This window comes from Tiliqua scincoides, chromosome 4 (assembly GCF_035046505.1).
Source record: "Tiliqua scincoides isolate rTilSci1 chromosome 4, rTilSci1.hap2, whole genome shotgun sequence".
Classification (NCBI taxonomy): Eukaryota; Metazoa; Chordata; class Lepidosauria; order Squamata; family Scincidae; genus Tiliqua; species Tiliqua scincoides.
Window position 1 is genome coordinate 111,612,960 of NC_089824.1, and position 24,524 is coordinate 111,637,483.

Consider the following 24,524-nt stretch of genomic DNA (forward strand, 5'->3'; position numbering starts at 1 on the left):
GATATTGCCCTCCTTTTACCTCCCAACAAGCCTGTGGGGCAAGTTAGAGAGTTACTGACTGGTTCAGTTGAGTGGGGAAGCATTTGAATGCAGGTCTCTCAATCCCGATCTGATCTGCTCTATCCACTATGCCACATGGACTCTCTACACCATGCTGCATTTTTAAAATGTTCCAACCCGGTGGTTCTCAAACTTTTAGTACCGGGACCCAGGTTTTAGAAAGAGAATCTGTCAGGACCCATTGGAAGTGATGTCATGACCGGAAGTGACATAATCAAGCAGGAAAATTTTTAACAATCCTAGGCTGCAATCCTACCCAGACTGACACAGGAGTAAATCGTATTGACTATCATTGTTTTAACATAGTAGCCTGTTAAAAGTACAGGTCTGTAACATTTCCCCAAATGCAGTCATATCCCATGGAAGCATCATCTACTATATTAAAAATAAATATTGAAATGAGTGAGGAGTCTGAGAAGCAATGCTCCAGCCTGTTTTGAGCTCCCTTGGTAAAGAAATCCAACCAACCAATCTTTCAGTATTCTGGGATCAAAATTAAAAAAATGTGTGTTAGGGCACAATCCAAAAGGCGCCTTATTTATTTTTTATTTATTTTTCACATTTTTATACTGCCTTTCCTCCAAAGAGCTCAGGGTGGTGTACACAGCTACTCCCCACCTTTTTGTCCCCACAACCCTGTGAGGTAGGTGAGGCTGAGAGAAAGTGACTGACCCAAGTTCACTCAGGAAGCTTCATGGGGTTCCATTACGGGGTATCCATTACGGGGTATAAGCCATGATGTGTATGCACAACCTCCTGATTTTAGAAATGGGTTATGTCAGAATGCCAGATGCAAGGGGGGGCACCAGGATGCAGGTCTCTTGTTATCTGGTGTGCTCCCTGGGGCATTTGGTGGGCCGCTGTGAGATTCAGGAAGCTGGACTAGATGGGCCTATGGCCTGATCCAGTGGGGCTGTTCTTATGCTGAGGGGGGACTTGAACCTGGATTTTCCAGGTCTAAGTTCACCTCCCAAACCACTACACCACACCGGCTCACCCTTGGGCCGGCATAGGAGGGTCGCAAACGTGACGTAAAGCATGTTTGCGCCTCCATGGGAGGAAGCTGCATCAGTGTGTATAGTTTCTGGGTGGGGGGAGGGCAGGCGATGGGTGGCCCCGGGGTTGGGCATGCAGGGAGCCAGGGGCGGGGCTGGGACCCAGCAGTTATGCCGGATCCCAACCCCCGTCCCCGCGGAGAACAGAGCAGCTTTAAGCCACTCCGCTCTCCTCGGACTTGCGCCACCTAGGCTTCAGAGGTGGGGCAGGTCCAAGGAGACCCATTGGGGCCAGCAGCCCTTACCCAGAGGTAAGGGAAAGAGTTTCCCCTTGCCTCTGGCTTAGCTGCTGCTGGCCAGAAACCCGTGTTGGATGCAGCACAAGCCTCCTGGCTTGCCTGCTCCAGCGCAGGTTTGGACTGCGCCCTAAGTGTCATAACATTTCTCCTTCCCTCCAAATAGGTGCTCTCTCCTCCAGGCAGTTTGTTGTGATGAGTGGCAAGGGGTGGACAGCACTGTTGCACCAGCAGTTACTACATTCAGCCCACATTCAGTGACTTGGTGGTGAAAGCACATGTGCTCAGATGTGTCTCTAAGGGCACAATCCTAGCTTGCACTGGAAACAGGCAGGCCAGTGGGCCTGCGCTGCATCCAGCACAAGTTTGGGCCTGACCGCAGGCCAGCCTGAGGCAAGGGGAAATGTTTCCCTTTACCCCATGTCACACTGCAGCAGCCCCAATGGATCTACTTGGATCTGCACCACCTGACAAGGCGGCACAAATCCAAGCAGCCCAGGACTGCCTTGGGCCACCCAGGAACCCAGCATAACTGCCAGGTCCTACCCTGCCTTCCGTTCCCCACCTGTCCTCTGAACCCAGCACTTCATGTATGCAAAAGCTTGCATGTTTTCTGTCACTGGGCATCTACCCAGTAATGTTACCCAGGCAGCTGGTGGCAGTTTTTTTTTTTTTTAACCAGGAAAGGAAGAGTGATGTACAACTGACAGTTGTTACATTTTCTTGCCACTGTGTGAAAGGAGTAGATGTGAAGAATCATATGATAAAAGCAGGACACATTTCTTTTCTGACTTGATCCTAAATGCTCTAATTGGGCTCTATTTTTTATTTTCTTTTGCCACAGGGAAAAATGTGATGAAAGACAAGGCTATCAAGCTCAGCCCCTTCCCCCCAAAGAGAGGGAGAGAACAGTAGGTTTAAAAATACAAAATTATGTGCAGTGCTTCTGATGAATGAAAATTAAAAATATATATTGCACCTAAAAATGCAGTACCTGTTTTCCACTCAGTAAAATGGGAGCAGCATTTTAATCGATAAAGACAATGAGGCAGTGATCATAACCTATTCAAGTTGGCCAGGAGCTATATGCACTTACACCTAACACTGTAACACCAGTGCCAAATGTTCTGCATGGCTATCCATTTGCCTGAACAATTTTTTTTTCTTTGCCAACCCTTTTATGCAAACCTGTACAAACATTTGGCATATATGTGTATGTGAATATTTAATAATCTCCGAACAAATTTCTGACACCTCTACAATGGCAATGCAATTATTTAGAATAGTTTCACATATATATGATGAGAGGCCACCTTAATCCTGATCCCTACATTCATTTTTGATGGAACGAAGTGTTAGGGACAACTCAGTAACCTCCCACATGCCAGTGGGTGGGTGTGGGTCTTGAGAATCTCAGGGCCAGCTCATTCATGAGGTCAACAAGAGATTGCCGCAGGTAGAACATTGGCAGAGAAATTTGGGCACATTACAGATATATACTGTATGTCATTTGCCTGATTTCCATTATCTTTTCACTTCCAAAAAGTTGTGGAAGGAAATTGGAAATCAGGTGAATCATGCTTGTATACATTGTAGGCTCCTCAGGACAAGGGCCTGTCTTTTGGCTTCTTACTTGGGAAGCCACTGTGCACATTGATGATACTATAGAAATAGCAATAACAGCTGCAATAGTAGTTGATTGCAGGGATGGAAAAATCCAGCAGGGCTTGACTCCAGTTGAGTCTGGAGTTTCTGCCTCCTGTGACTCGACTTGAAAAAGAGTCATAATGGGGGCACTTTCCGAGTTGCTGAGTCACCCTTTAGTGACTCTAAAGGACTCGAGTCGAATGGTCCTCTTTAAAAAGCCAGCTGTGGAAAAAAACAGGGCTGCTGCCTCTGTGTGTGTGTGTCAGAGTTCTCTTTAACTACCACCCTGCTGCCCCGTCCCATCTGTAAAGAGGGCAGGAGGGGGTGGGAGGGACTGTGAGAGAGCAGGGACAGAAACTGCAAGTAGGAGGTCATACACAGCAGCTGCGAGGCTTACCAGCATGACCCTATCCTTTGCAGCCCAACTCAGAAATAGTCCCACTGGAGCCAGTCATTCAATGGGAATTCCTCCTCCCTTTCCATGTGGTGGAAAGCATGGTCGCTATTAACTCCCTCCTCCCCCTCCCTGGGCTTATATGAACATAAGAACAGCCCCACTGGATCAGGCCATAGGCCCATCTTGTCCAGCTTCCTGTATCTCACAGCGGCCCACCAAATGCCCCAGGGAGCACACCAGATAACAAGAGACCTCATTCTGGTGCCCTCCCTTGCATCTGGCATTCTGACATAGCCCATTTCTAAAATCAGGAGGTTGCACATGCACATCATGGCTTGTAACCCGTAATGGATATTGTCCAGAAACTTGTCCAATCCCCTTTTAAAGGCGTCCAGACCAGACGCCATCACCACATCCTGTGGCAAGGAGTTCCACAGACCAACCACATGCTGAGTAAAGAAATATTTTCTTTTCTCTGTTCTAACTCTCCCAACACTCAATTTTAGTGGATGTCCCCTGGTTCTGGTGTTATGTGAGAGTGTAAAGAGCATCTCTCTATCCACCCTGTCCATCCCCTGCATAATTTTGTATGTCTCAATCATGTCCCCCCTCAGGCGCCTCTTTTCTAGGCCGAAGAGGCCCAAACGCCGTAGCCTTTCCTCATAAGGAAGGTGCCCCAGCCTAGTAATCATCTTAGTTGCTCTCTTTTGCACCTTTTCCATTTCCACTGTGTCCTTTTTGAGATGTGGCGACCAGAACTGGACACAATACTCCAGGTGTGGCCTTACCATAGATTTGTACAACGGCATTATAATATTAGCTGTTTTATTCTCAATACCTTTTCTAATGATCCCTAGCATAGAATTGGCCTTCCTTACTGCCGCCGCACATTGGGTCGACACTTTCATCGACCTGTCCACCACCACCCCAAGATCTCTCTCCTGATCTGTCACAGACAGCTCAGAACCCATCAGCCTATATGTGAAGTTTGGATTTTTTGCCCTAATGTGCATGACCTTACACTTACTGACATTGAAGCGCATCTGCCATTTTGCTACCCATTCTGCTTCTGCAGCCAATCGTAAGTCAAGAACCCCCTTGGCTCCTCCTCCTGCTGTCCCTTAGCCAATGAAAATATCAGAACGCCCATGCGTTGTCCAATGATTATCCATTCCTTCCTCCTATCAGAGACCCAGAAAAGAGGGCCCAGTCCTGCCTCCCCCATTCATTGCAAGAGGAAAACATTAACCCTTTCATACCTCCCGGTTGGAACTTCCCTGCTGCTCACCTGGTCAGAATGCTGGCCCCATGAGGCTTTTCATGATGTGAAAACAGTAAGCAGGTACACCCAGACACAGGCAGACTCAAGTCTGCACGCATGGCCAAGTCAGGGGGTCCTGACTCGAGTGTTTTTCAGAGTCTTCCATGCACGTGACTCATGAGTCAACAAGTCACCCCAAATCACACATTTTCGTGACTTGAGTGTGAGTCACTGACTTGAGTTCCCAACCCTGGTAGATAGCATCTATTCATGCAGATATCTGGGTCACATGTGACTTCCAATGCATAGCAATTGCATGTGTGATCTCATGATGTGTAGATTACTGGGATCATCTGTGTCTGAACTAATTTAATTGTGGAATATAACATACATAAATGTGGTATCATTTTTTGCTCTGCACTGGGCAACAGAATTGTTGGCTACGCCACTGACACCAACCAGGAAAACTATGGGTGCATCAAGTGCTGTTGAAGCCTCTGCTGATTATGGACACACAGAGGGAAAATATGGAGAAAATAAAGGGAAAAGCTCCACAACAGCTGCCAATAGGGGAGCTCAAAGCAAACATTTTTGCAGGCAGGTGAAATTTACAGGCTTAATCACAAAACTGCAGTACAGGTATGTGTTGGCCGAGTAGAGAATTTGTTGCTGTGCTGGCTCATAGGAGCTCTGCTAAATGTTACGCACAATACAGCAAGCAAAGGAGGAAAGAACCCCGCGAGGTGAAGTGTCACCACCTGCACCTGCTGCTTCAACTGGAACTGAGCTTCTCCTCTTTCACCAAGGCCAGCAGACCCACCAACTACCCTGTGAACAGGAGGAAGGCAGGAAGCCATCAGGCAGAAAAAGCAAAACGAAACACCTTTTTATTGTTTTAACAATTTTGACGTTTTTATTTTCTTTATAATATAAATACAATTTTCCGAGACTGAAGGATGCCAAGGAAGGAAATACAATTATAATATAAATTATTATATATAATATAAAATAATAATAATAATAATAATAATAATAATATAATACACCGTTCTCTGGTGGCCTCGTTAGCTGAATGGCTTAAATCTAGGGTTGTGCAATCCTAACTTGTGCTGGAAACGACAGGCCAGTCGGCCTGCATTGTATCCAGCACAAGTTTGGGGCTGGCTGAGGTTTGGCCGGAGACAAGGGGAAAAATTTCCCTTACCCTGGGGAGAGCCACAGTGACTCTGGTGGGTCTACTCAAATCTGCGCCACCTGAAGAGGCGCCATAGATCCAAGCAGAACTGTTCCCAGAGCAGTCTGGAGCCACTGCCTGGGAACAGGGCTAGATTCTGGCATAACTGCTGGATCCTGGCCTCATTTCCCACCTGCCCACAGGCCTGCCCACCACCTGCCCACTCCCCACCCCAGAATGCTTCCTCCTCACCCTCCCCACGTCTTTCCAGACTCCTGCACTGGCCAAGCTCAGCTGGCACAAACTTACCTTTGTTCGCTGCCATAGAGGCTGAATCTGGCCTCTGTGAGCCAGTGCATCTCTGTGCACTGGCACGGCTTTCTCCAAAGGAAGCCAAACATGCTTTATGGCAAGTTTGTGACCCTCCCAGGTTGGTGCAAGGGACTTGCGCTGGCCGAATGCATCTGTAGGATTGTGTTCTAAGTAAAATAATAGGCAGTGATGGTAGAACTAGACCAGGGGTCGGCAACCTTAAACACTCAAAGAGCCATTTGGACCCATTTTCCGGAAGAAAAAAAACCTCAGGAGCCACAAAACCCTTTTGACATCTAAAATGAAGATAATACTGCATATATAGTTTTTTTTCACCTTTATGCTCTTATAGGTCCCATTTTTATAATGTAGCCCCCTCTTGTAGCTTTTAGTTAGTTTTGTCATACATTCTTGTCCTGTGTTTTCAGATGCCTGGTCCTCTATGGTGTTTTGCCTGATTCCAAGGCCATTCTCTGCCTGGAGAATTATGCCCACTTTAAGCAAATTAGCTCCCCCTTTTTTCCCCCCAACAAATGACCCTGGTTCTGCCCTGCAGTCCTGCTGGACCCCAACTCCAGGGTAGCTCGCCTGTTCAACCTGCAGAGGTCCTCTCTCCTGCCAGCAGCCTCCCACCACTACAGCAGACCCTGGGTCATCAGCAGGTCTTGGGCACAGCAGCCACACTTCAAACTCCAGTGTCTCCAGCAGTCCATTAGTCACAAAGTCAGTCAGAGTATCCAGGGCAGAGTCCAAAGTCAATAAGCCAAGTCACAGTCCAAGATCAGATTCCAAAGTAAGTCAGTCAAATCAGTCAGAGTATCCAAATCAAAGTCAATAAGCCAAGTCAGTCTCCTCTCCAACCTGCACTCCTTCTACAACCCATACCCCCTTCCTCAGGTGCTCCTTATATCCCTGAGGGCCCTATTGCCTTCATGTGGCTGCAGCTGTGCAGCACACTCTGCTGGATGCCCAGGCCTTACCCTTAAAGGGGCCACTGCTGACACCACATCTACCTCCTCACTAGATCTTCCAGGATTCCAATACATATGGTGGTTATGACATCTGCTTATCTTACACGGATACTAAAGAACTCCCCCCACCTTCCAGAGGCACCCTGCTGGAAGGAAAAAAGGACACAGACTCCTGAGGTGGGGAAGAGAAGAAGCCAGAGCTGGGGGGGGAAGGTGGGGGGGCAGCCACAGGCCAGCTTCTGCCCTGCCTGCCTGCCCTCCCTCACTTAGGCTGCAACCCTCTCCACACTATCCTGGGAGTAAGTCCCATTGGCTACAATGGGACTTCTGAGCAGACAAGTTGGTTGGAGCTCTCAGGCTGCAGTCTTCTCTACACTTTCCTGGGAGGAAGCCTCACTGACTACTTGTGAGTAGACCTGCATAGGAGGGGGCTGAGGCTGCAGCCCTCCACACCTTCCTGGGAGGAAGCCCCACTGACTACAGCAGGGCTTACTTGTGAGTAGACCTGCACAGGAGGAGGCTGAGGATACAGCCCTCCACACCTTCCTGGGAGTAGCCCAGGGACTACAGAGGGGCTTACTCCCGAACAGACCTGCACGGGCTCCCACTCACCTGTCCTTGCACTTGGCCTTGAGCAGGCTTCAAGGCTGCCATTCCAGGCACCCTTTCCTGGGAGTAAGCTTCATCCAATGCAATGGGGCTTACAACTGAGTAGACACGCATAGGAGCAGGCTCCACAGCTACAATCCCAGGTACCCTTTCCTGGGAGCAAGCTTCACCTGCTGTAATGGGGCTTACTACTGAGTAGACACACAGGATGTCTTCTCTGCTGTGGAGGAAAAGCCTCTCCTTGCACTGAGTGGGGACCTGCTCAGGGAAAGACGGGCTGCAAGGGCTCGAAATGGCTGAGGAGGAGGGTGGCTCAGGATTGGCTGGTGGTCTGCCAGTGAAGGGCCCTGAGCCATTCCAACAGAAAAGGCCAGGAGCCTGCTGGATACTGATTGGCTGAGCCTGCTGGAGAGTTGGGGAAGGGAAAAACAGGGAGCTTAAGCCTGCAGAGCAGGCAAAATTGAAAAGGGAAACCAATGCGGGGCAGGTGGGGGTGAAGGGAGAGGAGGGCAGTGAGCTCAGGGGGCAGAGGGAAGCAGCCTGCCCTCCCAACACAGGTGCCTCCTGTCACCCTCTTTGCCACTTTCACCTGGAGGAGCCACAGCAGACAGCTGAAAGAGCCACATGTGCCACATGTCCGCAGGTTGCCAACCCCTGAACTAGACTGTAGCACTCCAGAATGCAGCTGGGAGGATTTGTGACCGACTGCCTCCCCACCACCCAGATATTACATGCTGATCACTGGGGAGAAATATTTAGCATGGCTCTGTTTAGTGCTAGTTTACTACATGTAGGAACATTCAAAATATGACCCACATGCATGCACACATGCACAAGCATCCTGCCACTGGAAGTCATGTAGTCTAAAATGTTCCCATTTCATTTTGCATAATGCATTGAATGACACTCGGAGATGGTACCATTTTTTATATTAATAAAACAACTGCCTTGAGTGCCATGTTTTGTTTACTTAGGGAAAGGCAGTATAGAAATCCCCAAATAAATAAATATTAAAATATTACTATCTTGTCAACCCCCAAAAAAGTTTACCAGGCAGTTTACATAGCAAAATAGATGACAGTATACAGGTTCTTGTCCCAATTAAGGCTCACAATCTAAAAACACTGAAGAGACACCAATAAATAACCCCTGGGCAGCAGCAGACCTCCCAGCCCCATGGCCAGGGCAAAGGTCCATGATGGTGCCCCCAGCGGGCTGTTGCCGCCCCTGTGTGAAAATCTGCCCCCCCCACTCGCCTGAGGCTCACAGAGCCTTGCGTGACCTTGGCCTGCGTCAGGGAAGCCTCTCTGAGATTCCCTGACACTATAAACTGTGCTTCTGGAAAACTGGAGGTACAGTTTCCAATCCCATCGGAAGCCTCGGAGAGGCTTCCGTGGGGTCCTAGAGGCTTGCACCTGGGGCATTTGCCCCATCGGACCTAATGGTAGGTCCACAACTGCCCCAGGGAGAAATGCTATGCTGAGGACAGTTGGTCTTTCCATGATAGATCAAAGGGAAACAGCATGTAAATCGTGCCTCTTAGCCCAGTTTACAGGAGTAAACTGCATTAATAGGTACACTAAATTAATCCTTATGCGTTTTCACAGCGCTTCATGTGCATTTGATTGTTGCAATCCTTAAAACTTTAAAGTAGATGTGTATCATTATTCCCACTTGCAGGACTGAGGACAGGAGAGGATGGCTTGCCTAAGGTAACCAAAAGTGTTCAGGGCTCAGGTGGGATTCAGACCAAGGACTGCCAGATCCTTTGGCACAGGTGCTGAGTTTCTTGTTTTGAAACCTCTGAGTTTGATCAGGTGACCAAATGCAAAGAGAAATGTGTTGTTTTACCAAAACAAGCTGATATAGAAACAGCTACAACAGTTGCAAATAACTGTCTATGCAAGATGCCTCCTTATGTGAGCAGTCTTATGTTGTGACATTGTGACTACTCTTCTATGATTTTTCTAGTCCAAGAAGAGGATCTGCTACTTCCAGCAAGCCCTGACTCTCACAAGCTGTGATGTGCACTCCTTATCCAGCTCTTGACAAAGACAAAAACCATCTCTTGGATTAAGTGAGTGTGAGGAAAAAGTTCTCCATCCACATGCACCACAGGATAAAATTATAGGGAGGTTAAGAAACATCTTAGCAAAATCTCTGGAGTAGATTTCAGCCTGCACGTGTAGGGACGAAGAAAAAGGTCCCTATGTGATGTTCCGGATTGGGGAGGCTGTTGGCTCAGATTCCCAGTTTCCTGATCCATTCGATATAGGGTGGTTTGGCTGATCTCTGAAAGCTAAGACAAAACCACATTGCCTTTAGATGTCCCCTCTTTTTTTAATGTCTAAAGTAGTGCATTTTTTAATGCACAGTCTGCTCAAGAGGATCAATAGGAGTTTAGTGTGTGGTTTTATTTTCCTCTCTTTCTTTTGCCTAATCTACAGTTTTGGAAGACTTTGTTCTAAAATTGCAGCATGACATTCTTTCGCAGGATTTAGTGCTGGGCTGTGTGCATTTCAATGCTGTATCTCCCTTACTGAAGAGTATCAGTGAAACTAGAGGGAGCAGGCATGGTGTGTGTATGTTTGGGGGGGTTTACTATGTATACCAAAATATAATATCTCCCAGTGCCAGTTTAGGATGTCATTATAGTAGCCCCTCCCATCTGCGGTTTCATATCGACGGTTTCAGTATACACTGATCAAAAATATTTTTAATTATTCTTTATAATATTGTTAATATTTTGTGAACTTTTTTGTTGAAAAGTAGTATATAAATACTGTTAATCATCATCATCATCTGGCACACGGGGGCCGCCTTGATGTGGCGTGCCAGCTTGTGTGTCCCGATGATGCTTTGGGCTATGCTGGCAGTAGTGTATTCTACCAACAGGGTCACCCAAGTCAGAAAGGCCAAGGCTGAGGGGACAGAACAAGCACCCCCACCCCACCATCCTATGATGAGTACAAAAAAGAGGAATCCCATACCGGATCATTCGCAGCCCAGGTCAACAACAACTGCGTCAGGTGTTGGGCCACCTGGGCACCTGGTGATAAGTGGGCTACAGGGGTCAGTGGAGCCAGCCACTGATGATCAACTGGCCAAAAATAAACGAAGAAAAAAGTGGACGTTTTTGGTTAATGGAGAGTTATTGGCTAACGGAGAAGAAATAGGCCAAGTCAACATCAAGAGAGGAATTTTTCAGGGTGATTCACTGTCACCCCTATTGTTTAGCATTGTTCTTATTCCTCTGATGGATATTTTAAACAAACCTGGAATGGGCTATAACATATCAGTGCAAAATAAGTGCAGACAAAATAAGTCACCTTCTGTACATGGACAACTTGAAATTATATGCCAGAAGCCCTGCTGAACTCGAATCCTTGTTGAATGTGGTGCAGATCTTCAGTATGGACATACAGATGAATTTTGGACTTGATAAATGTGCAATATTGTCACTGCAGCATGGAAAAATAAAACAGCTGGAAGGTATCAAACTCGCCAACGCTGACATAATAAAAGCGCTTGCACATGATGACCAGTACAAATATCTTGGCATACTTGAATATACTGCACTCTATATACTGGTCTCAATATACTGCAAACAATATACTGCACTCAAGAGTAAAAAATGTGACCTAGTAAGAATACTTGAAGAGAGTACGAAAAGTGCTTAAATCAAAACTGAATGCTGGGAACATCATAAAGGCAAATAACACGTGGGCCATTCCAGTGATTAGGTATCCAGCCGGCATTGTTGAATGGACCCAAAATGAACTTGAGACTCTTGACCAAAAATACCCATAAACTGATGAATGTTCACCACTTGTGGCATCCTAGAAGTGAAGTTGATCGACTGTACCTACCAAGGAAGATTGGAGGCTGGGGTTTTTTGCAAACACAACAAACAGTAGAAGAGGAAAAGCGAGGACTGAATGACTACATCATGAGAAGCTTGGAAAAGTTGATAAAAGCAGTTAAGTCAGAAAATTTGATGAAAGTTACAGAAAACAAAGAGGAGTACAAAAGGCAAGAATATGAAAAATGGGTCAACAGCTGGAGAGAAAAGCCGTTACAAGGACAATTCATTAGACGTATAGAAGGCAACAGCAAAAACAGCTTGAGTTGGGCATGGTTAAGAACAGGTACCATCAAAAAGGAGACTGAAGGACTGATTCTAGCCACACAAGATCAGGCTCTGCAAACAAATGCAAGGAAGACAAAAATACAAGGCACCAGTGATGATAGTAAATGTCGTTTATGCAAAGAATGGGAAGAAACAATCTATCATCTCATTTGTGAATGTCCCAAAAAGCCAACACCGATTACAAAGAAAAATAATGTGGCCAAATTAGTTCACTGAGCCTCATGTAAATGGTACAACATACTCGCATCAGAAAAGCCGTGACAACACAGGTGGAAAGAGTAGTAGGAAGTGAAGAGGTCAAAATCCTGTGGAACTTCCGGATACAGACTGACAGATGCATGGGGCCCAATACTCCAGATATTACCATCATAGAAGCCAGGCGTGTGTTAATCATAGATGTTGCCATTCCTGGTGACCCGCAAATTTTGGAGAAAGAACAGGAGAAAGTAACCAAATACTGCGACCTGTGCATAGAATTGACACAAATCTGGATGAAGCATGTAAAAGTGCTGCCAATAGTAACTGGCGCACTGGGAACAACGTCAACACAATTTAATGAGTATTTGCACAACTGGATGCCCCAGAAATAACACCAGTCGAATTACATAATTGAAACAGCGTCCATCCTTCGTTGATACTTAACCTACACCTAGATGTCAGGCAGATGTCCGTGTGGATGAGGATTTACCAGCTGATAAATGTGGTTTTTGTGTGTATATGATCATTATTAGTTGTCCTTTTGATGTGAATAATAATAATAATAATAATAATAATAATAATAATAATAATAATAATAATAATAATAATAATAATAATTTAAAAATGACAGAAAACCTTCCTTCCTTCTCAACAGTAGATTGCAGTGCCTCACCTGATGGCTTCCTCCAGTCTGTTGTTTGGAGGCACTGTTGTTTCAATGAACCAAAGTTGACATTTTAACCCAAAGGTCTGTGAGACCCCATCAGCTCAAGCCAAAACAACAGGGGACTGGCCTTGGTCATGCTCTCCTCAAATGCATCCAGCACTACATACATGCATGCACATATAAATCAGGCAACACCCAGTGGTGTCTCCTAGAGCACTCTTTCCTTTCTCCCTCTATATGTGAATGGCTGCCACCTCGCTCCTGTAGTAAAAAGTAAAGCTCTGTACTTGGGGAAAACGGGGATGGCAAAACCTGCCCTCTTGGCTCTGAATTTATTTATTTATTTATTTATTAGATTTGTATTCCGCCTTTCTCCCCGAAGGGCACCCAAGGCAGCTCAGCTTCCCTTTCCTGGCCTCAATCTGCCTTACTGTGTCCACTTGAACTTAGCAGGTGCAGGTCCGAGAAGACCCAATGGGGTGGTGAGGGAACAAATGTTCCTTTACCTGGGGGCCTGAAACTTCCCTGAGGATTCAGCACTGGCCCTGTTGGGGCAGCTGAATTGGTGCACAGGGATTATGTAGGATTGAGTTGTTACTGTTTTAGAAATGAACATTGAAATTTGCAGGAGAGACTAAATCTGTACCACATTCATGACATACACATGGCTCTAACCATGAGTGCAACTTCCTGGCAAGTCCACTTTAGGCTTGTTCTTCTTGATTGCTAATGGTTGCAGTGAGGCTGGAAGCAGGAGCACTGCAGTATGCTGAAATATCTACATTTCTCAGCCCCCCCCCCCCCAACAGCATGCTGCATCCTTGTTAAGGTCAAAAGCTTGTTAAATAAGCCTGGGATAAAACTGTGTTTTGATAATGTGTTGGAACATTCTCCAACAATGTAACTTGTGAAGCCAAGTTAGTTGCCCTCTGGTTGCTCTCAAAAATTAGCTGAAGAAGGCTACATGTTGAAAGTTTTTTGCTTGGTGTTCTTAAAAGGTGGCAATCCAAGCATCAGCTCTGTTGTAAGTTATATTTTTGGTTCAGGGAATTGCATGATTCTTTTTATCAAACTTATTTGGTATCCCTCAAAGTCAGTGGCGTAGCTAATGATCATGTAGCCCACTGCTAAGCTCAAAATGTTGCCCTGGAAGTGACGTCACAACCGGAAGTGATGTCTTGCCCGGGGTTTTTAAAAAGTGAAAATTGGAAGGAACCCACATCCTCCCCCCAGCAGCTTGCCACCCACTTGCTCTGCTGCTTCCCCCCAGTCAGTGGCATAGCTAAGGCATCTATCTGCTACCTGGGGTCAAAGAAGATTTGTAGCCCCTCCGCAGACAAAATCAAATTCAATGAAGTAAATAAATAAAAAGTGTGCTCCTGACACTGTTGGGGTGCAGAGGGATGCACCCCTGCTAAATATAATCACCGCTTGAAAAAGTGTCTTTTACCCAGTTAGCAGGCGTAACTGTATTATGATACATGGAAATGTGAGCGGATTCATATTAACACCTTATTGATTTCATGTTATCATGATAACATGCCATTGCAACATGTCAATAACATGTCATTGGCTCTCAGAACAATCAGTCTCATAGGTCAGTTTTGAGATAAGAACTCACTTTTTGTTCCATAAGGCACTGTTTTCATTTTCTGGTTAATTGATTATAACTTTTGATAGAATACAGATATTCCAATGCAGTTTGCTTCACTGCATTCAGCAGTAAATTACCTTTCCAAAGATATATAACATGATGGTATTATTCATACATACCAAGATTTTCACAATTTTAGTCACTAGTGTCAAACTCAGCTTGTTGCCCCCCTACAGCTTGATGCCCGGTGCAAATGCTACCCCGTGCACCGTCTCAGCTACACCACTGCTTAAAGTTCTTCCTGTGTTTCACCCAAGTAGGAGCCTCCAGATGTACCTTAAAACATTCCTTTTGGCACACTGCTTGTTATTCAGAGAAAGAGAGCACATTAATTTCCCATCAAAATGGTTGCTTGATCTGTTATGGAAGTTCTTATGCACGGCAGTGTATAATAATTATATTTATGCAGCCATGGAAGATTTCTATTGTTTGTAAAGTTGTCTCCAGAGAGATATGAAAACCTAGATGAAGTACAGAATACATTCAGTTATTAACACCTTGGATATACAGGGTGTTGAAGGTAGCTAAAAAATCTCTTCTAACCACTGTGCCATGGCGCACTGGTGTGCCGCAAGTGGTTCACAGGTGTGCCACAGCAATTTGGTGGAAGGTCATTTATTAGTAGGGCCAATGGGGAATGTGAGTCTCCACTGGCAGCATGGTGTGCCTTGTGAATTGTCAAAAACCTGATGGTGTGCTTTGACAATTTTAGTGCCTTGTCAATGTGCTGTGAAATGAAAAAAGGTTGAAAATCGCTGTTCTATCAGGATTCCCCCCCCCCATCAATGTGGTTGCCCTGCCACCCTCTTGGCAACCACACTTTTCAAAGTTCAACAAGCCCACTAGGTACATTCAGCTCTTCCAGTTTCATTGTGAAAACCAGAAGTGCCCTTTCTTTCTGCACCCCCCAGGACTGCAGTGCAGGCTGCAGGTAAGTAGAAAACTCCCCTTTTGTCCCCAGTAGAAGCATGATCCTGGGGATCACGATGCTGCCTTTCCCCCCTCCCAGCCCCTTGAAAGGGCATTGGCCAGTGCTTCCTGGGCTGGTGGGTCGTGACTCATCAATTTGGGAACCACTGTCCTAGAGTATAATCTCAAATATTCCTGATGTGTGCCCCGTCTCTCCCTTGTCATCCTGGGCTCTGCAGTGCAGTGATAAAAAGGTCTTGTGATAAAAAGGTCTGGCTATGAGAAGACTGACAACTTTTTACCATTGCTTTTGTGGAAAATTCACCACAGACATTGCACACAAATATAAAGGAGAGATATTGAACAACTCACAGGCACCTTACAAAAATGGTTCCCTGTATTATTTAGAATTAGGATGTGTATGCGTGCATGTGAGTGAGTGTGTGCATATGGATGCTTAGATATACTTCTAATTAATTCATATCATCAAGTGAAAATAAGTAAAGCAAAGCACAAGAGTGAAATTTTCCACAATGTACTTGTTGACCTTGAAAATTATTTGCATAGTGTCTAAAGGGCAAAACCCACCAGAGGTTGCATTGGCATTTAAAACTTCCAGTCAGAACAAGATAAATAGAGACTTTAAAAGCTTGGTGGAAATCTGGAACATATTTTGTGGAAGAGGGAAGGTAAAAGAGAAAGCAAGAAGTAAGGCAAAGAGAGGCAGCTATTCCAGCCTGTATCATTCTTATAAAGGCAATATTGAGGCTTAAACTTCGGGGGGGGGGGGCCCTGTATACATGGAACCCATATCCATGATTTCACGTATCCATGGATGCTGCGCCCCCGCGCTCCTGCACACACTCCGGAGGCTCTTCTGAACCTTGCAGAGGCTGCATTCATCTGCCTGTGGTCTCTGTGGGCCTCAGAGTGGCTGTTTAGGCTGAAAAAATGTGCCTTCCAGTTTTCTCATAAAACCGGGGAAGCCAGCCCTCATAAAGACTTTTGAAGGCATAAAAACATCACTTCCGGTTTTACAAAAAAATGAAAGTCATATTTTTTTCGGCCTAAACAGCTATTCTGAGCACCACAGTGGCCATGGGCAGATGCATGTGGTCTCTACAGGGCTCAGAAGAGCCTCAGGGGGCAAGTGGAGCACAGCTTCCCTCACCTCCAGAGCCATCCACGGTTTCATGTATCCGCAGGGGGTTCCAAAACAGAACCCCTGTGGATATGGAGGGCATACCTGTATGTGTTACATGACTTTTGGTGATGTTTTCAGTGTGTGTGCGTGTGTGTGTTCAAAAAAGCAGCCTAGACAGAATGGCAGGTGGAGAGAAACTGTTAATGGATCAATTTCATCTCAAAATCATTGTCGTCAGCTACTTTTTGAAAAGTGAGAAAAGATGAAGGATCCCAGGGTGCAAAAGCAGCTTCTTCTCAGAGGCTGCCTTCTCAGATTGCTTTGGGTGTGTGTATTTAAAAAAAAAAGTTTAGAGGAAAAAATGATAGAACACCTACTGTATAGGTTGAGCCTTACTGCTGTGGCAGGGGTGGACCTGGCTGCGGTGGTGCATACTGGATCCTATCCCCCATTACTACAGCCTCCCCACCCCCATTCTCTCCTTGAACCTGCACTAGCAAAATTGCTAGTGCAAATCCAAAGAGACCCATTGCAGGCCCGTTGCGGAACGGGAGGCTTATAGAGGTGTAAAGGGATTTAAATTGCCTTTCACCTCTGAAGCCTCCCGATCTGCCCCACTTCCCCATGCCCATTTTGGGGGAGAAATGGTAGGATTGGGCTTTTAGAAGAACTTGCTAATCAGTTGCTTGGCTGGTTGGTTTAATTATTCGTTTTCGAGGTTTAGATCTCATGTTTCTGGCCAAAACAGATCTATTGTAGACTCTCATAGCATTTATCCAGAATAAAAATTCAGTAGAACTGGCTGTAAACAATTAACTCCAAGCACTGAGAAAGTAAATAATGGTGCAATCCTAACCATGCCTACTCAGAAGTAAGTCACATTGAGTTCAATGCTGACAGAACTCATATTCCTTTAATAGAAGGATCAGGCAGTGGTGGCGGCAGCATGTGGAAAGGGGCCACCAGCATAGATTGCTGGCAACCATGCACATGCCACCAGAGTGCACAGCCACTGCCAGTGTCAGTAAGTTGGCATTGGGGGTGGGCTGTGGATGGGGGGGATTGGGGGGAATATGTCAGGGAGGGCAGGGGGCAGATATTGATGGTAGCAGTGGAACTAATTTTCTTTGCTCCTTCATGGTCTTGTCCTGCTCCCTTGGGCCCACTCAAACTTGTGCCAGCCAAATGTGATATGTCTGGTTCTACATGTTTAGATTGGCTTTGACTCATATAAGAAAACTATGCTCTCTCAGCCCATGAACTGGCTAGTATTGGGCTGTAAGCCTGCAATCCTAATGGGGCCTACTTCTGAGAAAGCATGCATAGGAAAGCACTGTAAAGGTGTAGTGTTCTATGGCCCTCAATGAGGGTGGCAGAGGTGAAATACCTTTGTATGTTGGTTTTAGCCTGAAAGGATTCCAGTTGATGAATTCCTACCTTAGCACTTTTGAGTGGATGCCATGGAGTTTTTTCCCCACAAATCTAGTGCATGTTTGCTGAAAAGGATGGACTCCAAACTAAGTTCTTGTACAGTGGTGCCTCGCAAGATGAAATTAATTCGTTCCGCAAGTCGTTTCGTATTGCAAAAATTTCGTCTTGCGAAGCGCGGTTTTCCATAGGAATGCATTGAAATTTAATTAATGCATTCCTATGGGCAAAAAAAGTCAGAACAAAGTCAGATTTGGTTTACAAAGTGTTTATTAAGTGCTCTTTAAAGGCATACATACTGTACAGAGGATTTCAAAAATTTCAAGCACAAAACTTCAACGTTTTAATTTTAAAAATTCGTCTTGCGAAGCACGGCCATAGAAAAAATTCGTCTTGCGAAGCACGGCCATAGAAAATTCATCTTGCGAGTCACCTGAAAAAATCGCAAAAACACTTTTGTCTTGCGAGTTTTTCGGTGTGCGAGGCATTCGTCTTGCGAGGCACCACTGTAGCAAAAGGTTTTATAGCAAAAAGTTGAATGACTTTATGGAGCATGTAGGATTTGGGCATTAAAAATGCTAGCATGTATAAAATCTAAGATGTTACTATTATACGTATAAATAATACTGGGAGGATGGCCTTGAAAAATTGATTTCCTGGACGGTTGGATAGGTATGCAGGTTTCTGAGACACAAGAATTAAGGCAAATCATTAATGACTAGTTTCAGTACTTCTTGAAATGGCTAGTTTCTAGTTCTCATATGAAATGTATGGATGCTTTATATTCTAAAGCAGTGGTTCCCAAACTATGGGTCTCGACCCACCATTGAGCATGTAAACTGGGCTATTCCCCCTTAAGGAGAGTGGCCCAGTAATATGGCTGCTGATGGCACTGCAGCGATTGCAGCGGTGTGGGGTCTCAGCAATATTTGAATGTACTTGGGGGGCTGCTGAAGCACCCATGAGGGTTCTGGAGCCTCACAGCCCCCTCTGTGCAGCTGCACAGAGCTCCGATTGCAAAATGAAGGTCACTTGTGCAAGCCGGAAGTGAGCTCCGTTTAGCAATTGGAGTTCTAGGCAGCTGTGCGGAGGGGGCTGCCAGGGGGGTGCGAGCTTCCAGGACACTCATGGATGCTTCAGCAGCCCTACACATACACATACATACCACACCCTGCGGTACCACGATTGTAGCAGTGTCATCGGGGCTTCCCTCCTTGCTCCCGCCCCGCCCCCACAGGAACTTAGGAGGTTCCCTACTCCCTGGTAGGAGTTTGGGAACCTCTGTTCTAAAGGCTTAGGATAGAACCATGCATGGAAGCCCTGCTATTCCTCTTATTTCCATAATCAGGGTGATCAGATGCAATGGAGGACAGAGTGCCTATACCTTTAACCTTTGTATGGAAGAGGAAATTTTGGAAGGTACAGCTTTTTAAACCCTTCCATGTTGAGCAGCACCTGTCAAAATTCCCTCTGGTTAAAAGTATAGGCACTCTGTCCTCCACTGTACAGGTATCCCCCGCTCTCTGACATTTTTTGACAGTCCGCTCATTCAACACATTTCAATTCCAGGTAAAATTCATTCATTCAATGCATGCTCCACTCTTTCCAACCTCTCTCTGCTGTTCTAAAGACTAAAACGGCCCTCCCCCATCTTGATTTGCATATGACATAGTGATTCAAACTATTTTGGTATATGTGAGTCTCACATATTTTGGTATACCTGAGGACAGAGAAAGCGCATGCCAACTTTAGTTCTGGGTCTATTACCATTCCTGAAGGCATTAATGAGAGTCTACTTGCAGAAATCTTTGTCTGACAGCAGGAATTTACAAGATAAAAAAAGGCACTTGCAATTTGCTAGCTAAAGAAGCATTGGAAGCACCATTTGTAAACTAAAAAAAGACCGGGCTCTGCTTTTCAACTGTTTCTACTTTTCACCACTGGTCTGGTCTCTAACCTGTCAAATTAACGGGATACCCTGCATTTGAACATCATTGTGTCATGCATTGCTCCATCCCACAATGTAAGAGATGGGCAATCTTCCCACCATCTGGGCAGTGAGAAATTCCAGGAACATTGTTCAGGCTTCCTTTGGAGAAATCACTGGAGACTTATGCTGCCTTTGTAATGTTTGCTTTATTTTCAAATATAAGGCTCTGGGTATTGGATGGAATAAGTGGCAGCTAACTGGATGTACCAGGCATGTCAGCTTCCAGCTGTTCCTTCTGGCTTCCATTCTATCTTGCCAGATCTGCAGAACATGCTGTCACAAGCTGATGGAGGATTCTATTCAAGGAGTTTCAGCAACATGTGCTAACCTTCTTTTATCCATTTCAGGCAATTGGCTAAGGACTGCTTGGCTGAAGTGCCATGCTCACTCACAACATCAGATCCCAATCTCTTCACAATATGTATTGCTTCATCCTCACAAGAGACAGGCACACTTCCTCCACTTGAAATTAGCTGGATATTTATCAGTTTTCTCAGAGAGGTCTTGCAAAAATCACATAACAAAACCAAACCTCAACCCCCCTCCCCAAGTTCTTTCTCCCGGCTTACCATATTTTTCGCTCCATAAGACGCACTTTTTCCCCCCAAAAAAGTGGGGGGAGAAGTGTGTGCATCTTATGGAGCGAATACTGCAAAGCTGCAGGCGTTCTTAGGGCAGCAGAGCCTCCTTGGCAGGTGCTTCTGCCCCTGACCAGGGTCCTGCATGCCTGCTCAATAGTAATGCAAATGCAATGGTAATGCAAATGCAAATTGTAATGCAAATACAGGCGCTCAATGGTAATGCAAATGTAATGCTTAGTGACAATGCACTTGCAGAAAAATACTACAGTACCTCATTCTACCAGTGCAAGGATGATAAAGCAGAAAAGGCTAGCATATAAAATTCCTTTTAAAATAGAGGTAGTAAAATATGCTAAGGAGCATGGAAACAGAGCAGCGGAGAGACATATTTTATTACACTATTTGGTTCAGAATATTTTTTTTCCTGTTTTCCTCCTCTAAAAACTAGGTGCGTCTTATGGTCAGGTGCGTCTTATAGAGCGAAAAATACGGTATAATGTTGGCTCACCCCATCACATAGCATTATTGGTTTTCACTGACTTTCAACATTCTGTCTAGTTTTTGATACAGTCTTAGACACAAATCACATTCAGACAGAACTGTAGAAAAGCCACCAAAGTGTGGATTTTAAGGCTTTAAGGAGCTGTAGCTCTCAGGCTGTAAGGAGCCCAAAGAAGCTCTCAGCATTTTGAGCGGAACCTCTGGCGTTCTTGGTAATCTGCAGTTCCACCCTTAGAAATTAAGATATGTCTGAATGAAGCAGGATGTGTTTGGGGGGACGGGGACTATTTTGTTACACTGCAGAACCATTTTCCACTTTCTCCATGGTTTCCGTTCCCAATGACTTACCAGAAATAGCTCCCAAGTCCAGTGCTAATTTAAACAATGCAAAGGGATAACAAAATCTGTTCTAGAAAACATACCACCAGACTCCAGATGCATGAGATAGGATGAGTCCATAAAGAGAGCAGAACATTCTGCTCAGGGTTATGTTTCCCTCCATCAAGATAGCATTTGCACTGAAAAACAGCTTCAGCTAATGCAGACTTGGGTTTTCCCAGAGTCCAGCACCTGCAGGCCAGAAGTCTAGAAGGTAACTGTTCTAACTGTGAAGGTGACCTAGTCACAGATAAAGAAGCTCTCTCAGGTTCTGGATGTGGCCCACCCTATCATCTGTCCTAAAGGGTCTTATCAGGTGCAGATCATTGGGTTAAAGGAGTGACGTCTATTTTTCAATGTGGGGGCAAAACCGTTGGGGCTATACCACTGCAATTGAGAGTGCAATCTTAACTGCACTCTCAGCTGGCGCAGCAACTGCTGTGCTTGCCAAAAGTGTTGCAAACATGTTTGTTTGCATGTTTGTGGCATCTGAAGAAGACGGTCACTGGTGGAAAGTGCTGTGCCACTTCACCAATGCCGCATCCAGGCATTCAGTGTTTTGGACAGCACAGGTAAGGTTGAACTGGGCAGTGAAGGGTTCTGGGGAGGGTGGCAGGGAGGGGACGTTTCAGAACGGGGGAGGTGAATCAGGTTTGGGAGGGGGGCCATATCCTAACCCTCCTCCTGGCCCATCTGGCATTACAATATCCCCTTACTCTGAAGGGTAAGTCACCTCTAGCCAACTCCTAACCTGCACTGGATACAGTGCAGGCCACACAGCCTGGCTGTGCCAGTGCAGGTTAGGATTGGGCTGTGAGTATTTACATGATGGAATACTCTTCAGTTAAAAAAAAAATCCCATCCCAAAGAACATTCTATTCTACCTGCCTTCCAATTGAATTCAGAGAATTTCTAAACCTAATGCATGTGTGATTTGCTACTGCTTTCAGTTTGTGTCTTTTTCCCTTCTTACATGTGCACATTGATTAAACCAGCTCAAAACTGAGCCTTGATGGGATTGTGTAACTACATAAGATTCCTTTCTTTTGTGTGCTGTGATTTAATCAATGCATTGGTGTGCATCAGCAAACTGAAAGGAGAAAAAAAAGATGCAAACAGAAAAAGATAGAACTGGACATGTGCCATGGTCTGAAAAATGTCTGAAATCCAAAACTGAAAACATGGTGGATTGCTAATGCAACAATATCACAGAAACAAATATAACTGACTGAATATCATGGTGCAGTCGGAGGGACATGTTGCAATTATTTTGCCTGATACCAAGCAGGGCTAGATCTGCTCAGCACCTGGATGGATAACTACCTATGAACTCCATGTGTATCACCTTCAATGCCGGCATGGAAGAAAGACAAGATATAGATGTAATAAATAAATAATTTCCTCACATATAACTTAAGTTGATCTCACAGAAAAGTCAAGGGCTGGCTTTGAGCAAAAATCATGGAATGTTCCATGACCCTCAGATAAGTCGGGGGGGATTTAAACTTTGGGGGGGTCTGACTATAGTTTTGTCTGATTTTACCCAAGACCAGATCCTGAAAAATAACCGACCACTAATTGTTACCTAAGAACTGCACAGTCTCTAATTTATTAAAATATAGTAAAAGAACATAAAATACATTTTTTATTCATTATCTTTTTAAATTCTGGTCTTCACAACCTTTTTGCAAACACTATCAGAGTAAGTGCACTGTAAGTTACATACCACTACATCATTAATCAAATCCTTCTTTAAGGTGCCTCATGTGTTAAGCCAGAGGCTTGTAACATATAACACATAACTGGAAGTGTGCAATTCAATTCACAGCAGAGAGACAAGCAACAAGGAATGACTATGAACAAGTGCAGCTGCACATAGTTGCAACCCTATTTACTCAGAAGTAGATCCACTGCTTACCATGGGTGTTATTCGTGAGTAATGGTGCACTGAATTGTAGCCTGGGACTTTGTTTCAAAAGGAAACAAGGATGACATCCTGGGGTTTTAAAAACCAGACCTCTGCCAAGCATTTGCAAAATGGAACACGGATGCAGAAGGGTCTGCTAAAGAGAAGGAGGTTTGCTTGATTTAAATAGAAGCCTTGAGCCCTGGCAGGCTTTTTACTAGGGTGGGCGTTAAACTGAGGGGGTGTGAAATTCTTTGAAAATGACTTACCAGGAAATGTTCAGAAGCAGCAGCAAAAAGAAAAAAAGGAGACATTTTAGCTTCTTCTCCAAACTGGAAGGGAGATGAAAGTATTTATGGGAGTTGTAGGCTTTGTGAGAACTACAGTGCTGCACTTCTATAGCAGCAGCTCTCATACAGATTACAATTCCTATAAGAGCCTTCATTTCTCTTCCTGTTTGGAAAAGCTAAAACGGCAGCCTGCTGAATACCGTAATTGCTAGTAAAATTTCTCCTTGTTCCTCCACCCCTGTGTCCGGTTTCTCAGCCCAGTCCAACCCCCCCTCCCACTTTACCAGACATCTGCTAATGCTTCCCATAATCTTCCCAGAAGCTCTTGCTTCATTCACTGTATTGACCCATGTATAAGTCAACCCAGGTTTTCAGGGTCAATTTTTAGGTATGAATTTTTTCAACTTATACACAAGTATATGCAGTATTTCATAAGTGTATCTGGTATGGTAGACATAGACATGGCTTTGACTAAGAAGAAATTAGTTTGATTCAGCTCCTTTAATTCAAGTCCTGCCCTTTTATGTCCAATTAAGCTTTTCACCTTAAGGTGAAACAAGTCCAAGTGTCACTTGCTAGGAAAACAGGTTTACCTCTCTGAGGCTATCCAATTGCCCCCTCCGTCCATAGCATGCAGCATGCATTATGTCAGTGGTGCTGCATGCTATGGGCTGCCAAGGGATAGGATTGGGCTGCCCATTACATAGCTAAGGTCATTGATATTATCCATGCATGTTGTGTTATGATTCTCATTCTAAGTAAGATATATGCAATTTTTTATACCCAGAGTAAGCAAACTAGTTGTGTATTAGTTGAACCTTTCTCATCGGTTCTTGATATTGTCATACTAATCCTCCAGCCTGAACTCGGGGGAGCAAAGAAGTGCATCTCCCTTATAATAAACGTTACCTTTGGATTTCCTGAGGAGCTTATGCTGATCAAAATAATGGGGCTGTGAAAATCTAATCTATAGGGAGCACAAACTTTGACAATGGTACAGCCCAGA